The following is a 10,982-nucleotide window of genomic DNA, read 5'->3' on the forward strand; positions in this document are numbered from 1 at the left end:
ACTTCCCACACTGCCCCTACTCGGATGGTATCGCGCCGTCCCAACCTTCGCTCTCTCTCCCCGCTTCTCTCTCCTCTTCCATCCTATCATCTCTTCCCTCTGCTCAAACCTTCTCCAACCTATCTCCTGATTCTGCCTCCTCAACCCTCCTCTCCTCCCTTTCTGCATCCTTTGACTCTCTATGTCCCCTATCCTCCAGGCCGGCTCGGTCCTCCCCTCCCGCTCCGTTGCTCGACGACTCATTGCGAGCTCACAGAACAGGGCTCCGGGCAGCCGAGCGGAAATGGAAGAAAACTCGCCTCCTGCGGACCTGACATCCTTTCACTCCCTCCTCTCTACATTTCCTCTTCTCTCTCTGCTGCTAAAGCCACTTTCTACCACTCTAAATTCCAAGCATCTGCCTCTAACCCTAGGAAGCTCTTTGCAACCTTCTCCTCCCTCCTGAATCCTCCTCCCCATCCCCCCCTCCTCCCTCTCTGCAGATGACTTCGTCAACCATTTTGAAAAGAAGGTCGACGACATCCGATCCTCGTTTGCTAAGTCAAACGACACCGCTGGTTCTGCTCACACTGCCCTACCCTGTGCTCTGACCTCTTTCTCCCTCTCTCTCCAGATGAAATCTCGCGTCTTGTGACGGCCGGCGCCCAACAACCTGCCCGCTTGACCCTATCCCCTCCTCTCTTCTCCAGACCATTTCCGAGACCTTCTCCCTTACCTCACCTCGCTCATCAACTCATCCCTGACCGCTGGCTACGTCCCTTCCGTCTTCAAGAGAGCGAGAGTTGCACCCCTTCTGAAAAACCCACACTCGATCCCTCCGATGTCAACAACTACAGACCAGTATCCCTTCTTTCTTTTCTCTCCAAAACTCTTGAACGTGCCGTCCTTGGCCAGCTCTCCCGCTATCTCTCTCAGAATGACCTTCTTGATCCAAATCAGTCAGGTTTCAAGACTAGTCATTCAACTGAGACTGCTCTTCTCTGTATCACGGAGGCGCTCCGCACTGCTAAAGCTAACTCTCTCTCCTCTGCTCTCATCCTTCTAGACCTATCGGCTGCCTTCGATACTGTGAACCATCAGATCCTCCTCTCCACCCTCTCCGAGTTGGGCATCTCCGGCGCGGCCCACGCTTGGATTGCGTCCTACCTGACAGGTCGCTCCTACCAGGTGGCGTGGCGAGAATCCGTCTCCACACCACGTGCTCTCACCACTGGTGTCCCCCAGGGCTCTGTTCTAGGCCCTCTCCTATTCTCGCTATACACCATGTCACTTGGCTCTGTCATAACCTCACATGGTCTCTCCTATCATTGCTATGCAGACGACACACAATTAATCTTCTCCTTTCCCCCTTCTGATGACCAGGTGGCGAATCGCATCTCTGCATGTCTGGCAGACATATCAGTGTGGATGACGGATCACCACCTCAAGCTGAACCTCGGCAAGACGGAGCTGCACTTCCTCCCGGGGAAGGACTGCCCGTTCCATGATCTCGCCATCACGGTTGACAACTCCATTGTGTCCTCCTCCCAGAGCGCTAAGAACCTTGGCGTGATCCTGGACAACACCCTGTCGTTCTCAACTAACATCAAGGCGGTGGCCCGTTCCTGTAGGTTCATGCTCTACAACATCCGCAGAGTACGACCCTGCCTCACACAGGAAGCGGCGCAGGTCCTAATCCAGGCACTTGTCATCTCCCGTCTGGATTACTGCAACTCGCTGTTGGCTGGGCTCCCTGCCTGTGCCATTAAACCCCTACAACTCATCCAGAACGCCGCAGCCCGTCTGGTGTTCAACCTTCCCAAGTTCTCTCACGTCACCCCGCTCCTCCGCTCTCTCCACTGGCTTCAGTTGAAGCTCGCATCCGCTACAAGACCATGGTGCTTGCCTCGGAGCTGTGAGGGAACGGCACCTCAGTACCTCCAGGCTCTGATCAGGCCCTACACCCAAACAAGGGCACTGCGTTCATCCACCTCTGGCCTGCTCGCCTCCCTACCACTGAGGAAGTACAGTTCCCGCTCAGCCCAGTCAAAACTGTTCGCTGCTCTGGCCCCCCAATGGTGGAACAAACTCCCTCACGACGCCAGGACAGCGGAGTCAATCACCACCTTCCGGAGACACCTGAAACCCCACCTCTTTAAGGAATACCTAGGATAGGATAAAGTAATCCCTCTCACCCCCCCTTAAAAGATTTAGATGCACTACTGTTCCACTGGATGTCATAAGGTGAATGCACCAATTTGTAAGTCGCTCTGGATAAGAGCGTCTGCTAAATGACTTAAATGTAAATGTAATTGCACATGCTGGGCATCATTTACAAGTGAATGGGCATCATTCACAAGGCTAATATTGTCACCCATCAGTCTATTCTTAATTTAATCTTGTCTTTACATATGCTAAATAATATATGTGTAAAATGAGTTTTGATTTAGAATGGACCATTATCATGCACCTGTCTCAACAGGGGCAGGGGAAAAAAATACATGTCATCATGTAGTTAAATAGCGATTGGAGGACGCTTTTCCATGTGGTTCATTTTCATGCCAGCCAAGTAGGCTATACTCCTGTTGTAAAGCGAAGCAATGTGCTTAATATTATGAAAGTTGAGAAATAAATATACTAGGTCTAGCCTATAGAAAGCCGATGGGATCCTCCTCTTTTAATAGAGGCCATCAAAATGCTGTTGTTTCACGCAATTGCATAGCCTATAGAAATGTTGCGTAGTATGAACTCATGATTCGACTCATGTTTCATTCGATTTTTTATTACATTTGCATTGATGTCAGAGTGATTAGAGGGACAATAGAGTGCTGAGTACCAGGCAGTTAGCAAGTTCGGTAGGCTACTAATGACCATCAGCAGCAACAGAGCTTGGAAAACCTAGTTAGTGTGACTAAACGGTCACTTGGAATTTGACTGCAGTCATGACCGCCGATATGGAGGTAATATGGTCACCATAACAGCTCTAAACATAACTACCAATCATTCCAATCATTCCACAAGCTTAAGCTAGGTTGGATAAGAATTTTGGGTTGTGACTCATCTGATATATTGAGTGTGTGAGTATCAGTGGAGGCTGTTGAGGGGAGGAAGGCTCATAATAATGTCTGGAATGGAGTAAATGGAATGGAATCATACACACACACCCCATCCATGAGACAGACTACACACACAGTGACACACACACACCATCCATGAAACTGAAACACCAAAATCCATGAAACACATACTATCCATCAGACCAGAGATCCCTGGTCGTACACGGTACCCTAACACACATCAACCTTCTACACACAATAAAAATATGAATGCAACTTGCAACAATTTCAAAGATTTTATTGAGTTAGTCAATTTAAATAAATTCCTTAGGCCCTAATCTATGGATTTCACAAGAATGAGAATACAGATATGGATCTGTTGGTCACAGATATCTTTAAAAGGGCAGGGGTGTGGATCGGAAAACCAGTCAGTATCTGGTGTGACCACCATTTGCCTCATGCAGCGCGACACATCTCCTTCACATAGAGTAGATCAGGATGATGATTGTGGCCTGTAGAATGTTGTCCCACTCCTCTTCAACAGCTGTGCGAAGTTGCTGGATATTGGCGGGAACTGGAACACGCATGCTCAATGGATGGTGACATGTCTGGTAAGTATGCAGGTATTGGAAGAACTGGAACATTTTCAGTTTCCAGGAATTGTGTATAGATCCTTGCGACATGGGATCGTGCATTATTATGCTAAAACACAAGGTGATGGCGGTGGATGAATAGCACAACATTGGGCCTCAGGATCTCGTCACGGTATCTCTGTGCATTTAAAACTTATGGCTGCAATCCCGATATCGGGATAAATGTCATCAACAACCGCTGAATAGCATAGCGCTACATACAATAAATATTACTATAAATATTTATATTCATGAAATCACAAGTGCAATATAGGAAAACACAGTTTAACCTTTTGTTAATCCACCTGTCGTATCAGATTTTGAAATTATGCTTTACAGCGAAAGCAATCCAAGCGTTTGTGTAAGTTTATCGATCACACTATAAAACATTAAGTACACTTAGCATCAGTTAGCTCGGTTACGAAAATCAGAAAAGCAATCAAATTAATAATTTACCTTTGATGATCTTCGGATGTTTTCACTCACGAGACTCCCAGTTACACAACAAATGTTCCTTTTGTTCCATAAAGATTATTTTTAGATCCAAAATACCTCCATTTGTTTGTCGCGTTATGTGAAATTCACAGGAAAGAGCGGTCACGACAACGCAGACGAAAATTCCAAATAGTTTCCATAATGTCCACAGAAACATGTCATTATGTTTCTGTGGACATTGTTTTTCAAATGTATAATCGATAATATATCAACTGCAAATGTATTTCACAGTAGGAGATGGGAAAACAATGGCTGTCCAAATTCTGTTGCGCGAGCAAAACTCATGTGACCACTTGACACGATGTTATCGTTCTGGCTCATTTTTCAAAATAAAAGCCTGAAACTATGTCTGAAGACTGTTGACACCTTGAGGAAGCGATAGGAAAAGGAATCTGGTTCATATCCCTTTAAATCCAGCAAAGAGAGGCTATGGAACATGGAGTTTTCAAAATAGAAGCCACTTCCTGTTTTGATTTTCCTCAGGGTTTCGCCTACAATATCAGTTCTGTTATACTCACAGACAATATTTTGACAGTTTTGGAAACTTTAGAGTGTTTTCTATCCAATACTAATAATAATATGCATATATTAGCAACTGAGACTGAGGAGCTGGCCATTTACAATGGGCACCTTTTCATCCAAGCTACTCAATACTGCCCCTGCAGCCATAAAAAGTTAAATTGCCATCGATAAAATGCAATATTGGTTGCTGTCCGTGCTTTATGCTTGCCCATACCATAACTCACCGCCACCATGGGGCACTCTGTTCACAATGTTGATATCAGCAAACCACTCGCCCACACGACACCATCTGCCCAGTATTGTTGAAACCTGGATTCATCCGGGAAGAGCACACTTTTCCAGCATGCCAGTGGCCATCGAAGGTGAACATTTGCCCACTGAACTCGGTTACGACGCCAAACTGCAGTCAGGTTAAGACCCTGGTGAGGACGACAAGTAGGCAGATAAGCTTCCCTGAGATGGTTTTTGACAGTTTGTGAAGAAATTGTTTGGTTGTGCAAACCCACAGTTTCATCAGCTGTCCGGGTAACTGGTCTCAGATGATCCCGCACGTGAAGATTGTCCAAGATCAACTTTTCCCCCGATGCCTTGAGATGGATGAAATCATACCTTGAAGGCAGAACTCAGTGTGTCAGAGTGAGCAATGAGCTGTCGCCCACTCAGCAGAGGGAACACCCCCCTATCCACATCGGTGGAACAGTAGTGGAGAGGGTAGTAAGTTTTAAGTTCCTCGGCGTACACATCACAGACAAACTGAATTGGTCCACCCACACAGACAGCATCGTGAAGAAGGCGCAGCAGCGCCTCTTCAACCTCAGGAGGCTGAAGAAATTCGGCTTGTCACCAAAAGCACTCACAAACTTCTACAGATGCACAATCGAGAGCATCCTGTTGGGCTGTATCTCCGCCTGGTACGGCAACTGCTCCGCCCACAACCGTAAGGCTCTCCAGAGGGTAGTGAGGTCTGCACAACGCATCACCGGGGGCAAACTACCTGCCCTCCAGGACACCTACACCACCCGATGTCACAGGAAGGCCATAAAGATCATCAAGGACAACAACCACCCGAGCCACTGCCTGTTCACCCCGCTATCATCCAGAAGGCGAGGTCAGTACAGGTGCATCAAAGCTGGGACCGAGAGACTGAAAAACAGCTTCTATCTCAAGGCCATCAGACTGTTAAACAGCCACCACTAACATTGAGTGGCTGCTGCCAACACACTGACTCAACTCCAGCCACTTTAATAATGGGAATTGATGGGAAATGATGTAAAATATATCACTAGCCACTTTAAACAATGCTACCTAATATAATGTTTACATACCCTACATTATTAATCTCATATGTATACATATATACTGTACTCTATATCATCTACTGCATCCTTATGTAATACATGTATCACTAGCCACTTTAACTATGCCACTTTGTTTACATACTCATCTCATATGTATATACTGCACTCAATACCATCTACTGTATCTTCCCTATGCCACTCTGTACCATCATTCATTCATATATCTTTATGTACATATTCTTTATCCCCTTACACTTGTGTCTATAAGGTAGTAGTTTTGGAATTGTTAGCTAGATTACTTGTTGGTTATTACTGCATTGTCGGAACTAGAAGCACAAGCATTTCGCTACACTCGCACTAACATCTGCTAACCGGGTTGGGGCGAGCGGTCGCATCCGCACTTCGGTCCGCAGGTAGTATAACTTTTCATTACATTTCATTATAGTACAACGGTTTGATTTGTCTAATCTTAGCAATTTCTTCTTAGCTAGCTACATAGCCGTCATTGTATCAAAGATAATTGCGTAATTATCGTAATTCGTCGTCCTAACGTAGTCTACACTGCTATCTGCCCAGCAGCTAGCCAGCTAGCAAACGTCCACCGTCTACCGAATAGCAGCACTGTAGAAACTATTACACTCAACTGAACGACTTGATTAGTGTAGTGTTAGCTAGCTACATAGTTGTCTTTGCTGTCTTCGTATCCAAGATAATTGTGTAGTTTAGAGTGTGTAGTTTTAGAGTGATTATCTTAATTTACCGAGGTTAGCTAGCCAGCTATTTGTCGTCCTTAACGTAGGAGACACTGCTAGCTAGCCAACAGCTAGCCAACGTCTACCGAATAGAACTTCTGCACTCAACAACCCGGTCGCATTCCGCTTCGCTCCACAGGTAGTATCACATTTTCATTTCATTTCACTACAGTACAACGGTTTGATTTGTTTGATCGTAGCTAGCTACATAGCTAGCTACATAGCCGTCTTTGTATCAAAGATAATTGTGTAGTCTAGAGCGATTTTCTAGGTTAGCTAGCCAGCTATTGTCGTTCTTTTAACGCAACGTAACGTAATCAACACTGCTAGCTAGCCAGCTGGCCCCGAATAGCAGCACTGTAGAAACTATTACACTCAACGGAACGACTTGATTAGTGTAGTGTCAACAACGCAGCCACTGCCAGCTAGCCTACAAAGTCAACAACGCAGCCACTGCCAGCTAGCCTACTTCAGCAGTACTGTATCATTTTAATCATTTTAGTCAATAAGATTCTTGCTACGTAAAGTTTAACTTTCTGAACATTTGAGACGTGTAGTCCACTTGTCATTCCAATCTCCTTTGCATTAGCGTAGCCTCTTCTGTAGCCTGTCAACTATGTGTCTGTCTATCCCTGTTCTCTCCTCTCTGCACAGACCATACAAACGCTCCACACCGCGTGGCCGCGGCCACCCTAATCTGGTGGTCCCAGCGCGCACGACCCACGTGGAGTTCCAGGTCTCGGTAGCCTCTGGAACTGCCGATCTGCGGCCAACAAGGCAGAGTTCATCTCAGCCTATGCCTCCCTCCAGTCCCTCGACTTCTTGGCACTGACGGAAACATGGATCACCACAGACAACACTGCTACTCCTACTGCTCTCTTCGTCCGCCCACGTGTTCTCGCACACCCCGAGAGCTTCTGGTCAGCGGGGTGGTGGCACCGGGATCCTCATCTCTCCCAAGTGGTCATTCTCTCTTTCTCCCCTTACCCATCTGTCTATCGCTCCTTTGAATTCCATGCTGTCACAGTTTCAAGCTTAACATCCTTATCATTTATCGCCCTCCAGGTTCCCTCGGAGAGTTCATCAATGAGCTTGATGCCTTGATAAGCTCCTTTCCTGAGGACGGCTCACCTCTCACAGTTCTGGGCGACTTTAACCTCCCCACGTCTACCTTTGACTCATTCCTCTCTGCCTCCTTCTTTCCACCCTCTCCTCTTTTGACCTCACCCTCTCACCTTCCCCCCTACTCACAAGGCAGAAATACGCTCAACCTCATCTTTACTAGATGCTGTTCTTCCACTAACCTCATTGCAACTCCCCTCCAAGTCTCCGACAACTACCTTGTATCCTTTTCCCTCTCGCTCTCATCCAACACTTCCCACACTGCCCCTACTCGGATGGTATCGCGCCGTCCCAACCTTCGCTCTCTCTCCCCCGCTACTCTCTCCTCTTCCATCCTATCATCTCTTCCCTCTGCTCAAACCTTCTCCAACCTATCTCCTGATTCTGCCTCCTCAACCCTCCTCTCCTCCCTTTCTGCATCCTTTGACTCTCTATGTCCCCTATCCTCCAGGCCGGCTCGGTCCTCCCCTCCCGCTCCGTGGCTCGACGACTCATTGCGAGCTCACAGAACAGGCACCGGGCAGCCGAGCGGAAATGGAGGAAAACTACCTCCCTGCGGACCTGACATCCTTTCACTCCCTCCTCTCTACATTTTCCTCTTCTCTCTCTGCTGCTAAAGCCACTTTCTACCACTCTAAATTCCAAGCATCTGCCTCTAACCCTAGGAAGCTCTTTGCCACCTTCTCCTCCCTCCTGAATCCTCCTCCCCCCCCCCCTCCCTCTCTGCAGATGACTTCGTCAACCATTTTGAAAAGAAGGTCGACGACATCCGATCCTCGTTTGCTAAGTCAAACGACACCGCTGGTTCTGCTCACACTGCCCTACCCTGTGCTCTGACCTCTTTCTCCCCTCTCTCTCAGATGAAATCTTGCGTCTTGTGACGGCCGGGCCGCCCAACAACCTGCCCGCTTGACCCTATCCCCTCCTCTCTTCTCCAGACCATTTCCGGAGACCTTCTCCCTTACCTCACCTCGCTCATCAACTCATCCCTGACCGCTGGCTACGTCCCTTCTGTCTTCAAGAGAGCGAGAGTTGCACCCCTTCTGAAAAAACCTACACTCGATCCCTCCGATGTCAACAACTACAGACCAGTATCCCTTCTTTCTTTTCTCTCCAAAACTCTTGAACGTGCCGTCCTTGGCCAGCTCTCCCGCTATCTCTCTCAGAATGACCTTCTTGATCCAAATCAGTCAGGTTTCAAGACTAGTCATTCAACTGAGACTGCTCTTCTCTGTATCACGGAGGCGCTCCGCACTGCTAAAGCTAACTCTCTCTCCTCTGCTCTCATCCTTCTAGACCTATCGGCTGCCTTCGATACTGTGAACCATCAGATCCTCCTCTCCACCCTCTCCAAGTTGGGCATCTCCGGCGCGGCCCACGCTTGGATTGCGTCCTACCTGACAGGTCGCTCCTACCAGGTGGCGTGGCGAGAATCTGTCTCCTCACCACGCTCTGTTCTAGGCCTGTTCTAGGCCCTCTCCTATTCTCGCTATACACCAAGTCACTTGGCTCTGTCATAACCTCACATGGTCTCTCCTATCATTGCTATGCAGACGACACACAATTAATCTTCTCCTTTCCCCCTTCTGATGACCAGGTGGCGAATCGCATCTCTGCATGTCTGGCAGACATATCAGTGTGGATGACAGATCACCACCTCAAGCTGAACCTCGGCAAGACGGAGCTGCTCTTCCTCCCGGGGAAGGACTGCCCGTTCCATGATCTCGCCATCACGGTTGACAACTCCATTGTGTCCTCCTCCCAGAGCGCTAAGAACCTTGGCGTGATCCTGGACAACACCCTGTCGTTCTCAACTAACATCAAGGCGGTGGCCCGTTCCTGTAGGTTCATGCTCTACAACATCCGCAGAGTACGACCCTGCCTCACACAGGAAGCGGCGCAGGTCCTAATCCAGGCACTTGTCATCTCCCGTCTGGATTACTGCAACTCGCTGTTGGCTGGGCTCCCTGCCTGTGCCATTAAACCCCTACAACTCATCCAGAACGCCGCAGCCCGTCTGGTGTTCAACCTTCCCAAGTTCTCTCACGTCACCCCGCTCCTCCGCTCTCTCCACTGGCTTCCAGTTGAAGCTCGCATCCGCTACAAGACCATGGTGCTTGCCTACGGAGCTGTGAGGGGAACGGCACCTCAGTACCTCCAGGCTCTGATCAGGCCCTACACCCAAACAAGGGCACTGCGTTCATCCACCTCTGGCCTGCTCGCCTCCCTACCACTGAGGAAGTACAGTTCCCGCTCAGCCCAGTCAAAACTGTTCGCTGCTCTGGCCCCCCAATGGTGGAACAAACTCCCTCACGACGCCAGGACAGCGGAGTCAATCACCACCTTCCGGAGACACCTGAAACCCCACCTCTTTAAGGAATACCTAGGATAGGATAAAGTAATCCTTCTCACCCCCCCCTTAAAAGATTTAGATGCACTATTGTAAAGTGGCTGTTCCACTGGATGTCATAAGGTGAATGCACCAATTTGTAAGTCGCTCTGGATAAGAGCGTCTGCTAAATGACTTAAATGTAAATGTAACCATGTGTATGTGACAAATACATTTTGATTTGATTTGATGATGTGGGCGTGCCCCAAGGGTCAATACTGGGTGTACATTAATGATCTGCCTTTTGTCTCTACTGGGTCTGAAGTTCAAATGTATGCAGATGATACAGTGATATATGTGCATGCAAACAACAAGCTGCACAAGAACTCACTACTGTAATGGTCCAGGTTACAAAGTAGCTCGGTGACTCGTGTTTGCATCTCAATGTGAAAAAAACTGTCTGCATGTTTTTCACAAAGAGGGCAACAGAGCCAGATGTCTATGTGTCAGGGGAGAAGCTCCAGGTGGTATCTGATTTTAAGTACCTTTAAGTACCTCTCTTTTAAAAAGCATGTGAAAAAGGTAATTTCCGATTAATACGAAATTGTTTGACTACAGAAGTAGCAAAACTGAGCTCCTGAGTTGGGAAAATCTTGTGCAATACACTGACGCATATCTTGTATTCAAGATCCTAAATGGCCTGGCTCCCCCTCCCTCCCCTCCATTTTTGTTAAACAGAAAACCCAAACATATGGCAGCAGATCCACAAGGTCTGCCATGAGAGGTGACTGTATAGT

This window comes from Oncorhynchus nerka, linkage group LG9a (assembly GCF_034236695.1).
Source record: "Oncorhynchus nerka isolate Pitt River linkage group LG9a, Oner_Uvic_2.0, whole genome shotgun sequence".
Classification (NCBI taxonomy): Eukaryota; Metazoa; Chordata; class Actinopteri; order Salmoniformes; family Salmonidae; genus Oncorhynchus; species Oncorhynchus nerka.